The sequence below is a fragment of the Sinocyclocheilus rhinocerous genome, unplaced genomic scaffold (assembly GCF_001515625.1).
Source record: "Sinocyclocheilus rhinocerous isolate Xijiao unplaced genomic scaffold, SAMN03320098_v1.1 scaffold486, whole genome shotgun sequence".
NCBI lineage: Eukaryota > Metazoa > Chordata > Actinopteri > Cypriniformes > Cyprinidae > Sinocyclocheilus > Sinocyclocheilus rhinocerous.
In genome coordinates, this window is record NW_015661373.1 from 460,006 (window position 1) to 461,816 (window position 1,811).

The 1,811-nt window shown below is 36.1% G+C and overlaps 1 protein-coding gene and 1 long non-coding RNA gene across 2 annotated transcripts in view; both read left to right on the forward strand.

Annotated features, from left to right (window-relative positions):
• LOC107726286 (GTPase-activating Rap/Ran-GAP domain-like protein 3) overlaps nucleotides 1–1,811 on the forward strand; it is a 68,508-nt gene that overhangs the window by 52,796 nt on the left and 13,901 nt on the right. The window lies entirely within an intron of this gene.
• Nucleotides 338–1,129, forward strand: LOC107726304 (uncharacterized). The gene is made up of 3 exons (XR_001638255.1): nucleotides 338–467; nucleotides 763–822; nucleotides 980–1,129. It is a non-coding gene; the product is annotated as an uncharacterized LOC107726304 (long non-coding RNA).

The window sequence follows — 1,811 nt, forward strand, 5'->3', positions numbered from 1 at the left end:
AAATAGTTATGTATGAATTTATAAAAACCTCTAATTAAAAAAAATTTTAAAAATATATATATATATATATATATGTATTAAAAAAAATCTTATTGACCACAAACTATTGAATGGTAGTGTACACTCTATTAGAAAAGAGTTAACACAGATTTAACACATGGAAAACTTATTAACAACAGCAGAAAATGTTTTGATGACAGTATCATCTCTTTTATATGATGCATTCTTCTGTATGACAATAAATTATAGATTTCCATCCCAAACATGTATCAGTCATTTCACATTTCTCATTGTTTTTATCTTATTTCTATCTCTCTTTTTTTTTCTGTAGTCTGATATCTATTTCATCTCGTCAGCACCTATAAACTCTGCCTCTAACTGTAGCTCCAGAGACACTAGTTCCCAGAGTTCCCCTCAGACTCCCACCGGCTACGAGATGCCCGTCTTCCCTTCGCCGCTTGGAGATGGTAGGCTTCTGCTCTTGATAGAACATGTACATATTCTACCTTACCGATTAAACTGAATTCCCATGCTATTGAACTTAATATAGAAGTTAAACTTGGGTATTTGCGTTCAGGATTTGAGTGTGTGATATTGGACGATTTTGCCTAAGTATATGATGTTGTATTTCTTCTGTTTAAGGGTAGCGAGTTTCGTATGTGAGTCATCAACCTGTGTTTGTGTATTGTCTTACAATGCATTGGTCTTTTAATCTGTGTGTGGGTTGGGTTGATATATTGCTCTTTTCCATCCCTGGTCCAGATTGTATTCGGATCCCCTACGGCACCAAGCTATCCCTCTACATATCTAAAGACTCTGAAGGTACTGCAGGCACTTCGTTTGCCTACATTTCCCATGCTGCCTCACTAATGCACGTTACCACGGAGACTCACCCTGTCTATTATTCAATTAACAGACGCATGTAGACGGTGTTGAGTAAAATATTCAGCTAACATAATGTGTCCCTTCCTTCTTGCAGTCTCACAGAAAGAATGACAAAAAACAGACAGCGAGAAATGGTGGCATGAGGAGTCTATGGGAAAAAGATGAACAGTGGAGAGAAACAGAAGTGAATGAGATAGAGAGGTGGGAGAGGAAATCAATAGACAGACTGAGACAGATACATAGAGACAGAGACGACTGAACAGACGCTTTAGGGAAATGGGACACATTTGCTGGCGCATGAGTTACAGATCACTGTGTCACCATGGATACTTTTGTCTGAGCCCCTCTTCATACATAAACACACAGTCTGGACGGCCCTCCAGAGCTTAGCACTTTTGTCTGCACACGAGGCCTGAAGAGGGCCGTCAAGGGGCTGTGACAAAATCCACATCCTGGTGTTTTAAAACATCCAGCCAACTGTCTGTGGCTGCCATTTTTGCACCATGGGAAATAACATACCATTACTCATCTCAACATAATGTTCACAATGCAACAAGACTGTGTTATACACAAATTTGTAACACTTTACTATAAGGCTCAATTTGTTAACCTTAGTTAATTCATTTGGTATCGTGAACTAAAAATGAACCGTACTTTTACAGCATTTATTAATCTGTTCTTTCTACATATACATTTCTAACATTTCAAGCTGTATAAACTAACATTTAGTGTTTTTTCCACAAACATTAATTAATAATTTACTATGTTATATTTATAAATTAACATTAACCTGGATTAATAAATGCTGTAAATGCATAATGCATTAGCTAAATTTAGCTAATTTCACCTTATTGTAAAGTGTTACCATTTCTTGTCGTATATTTTTATTTTATTTCAATCTGTATATAACAAACTTGATTATTATT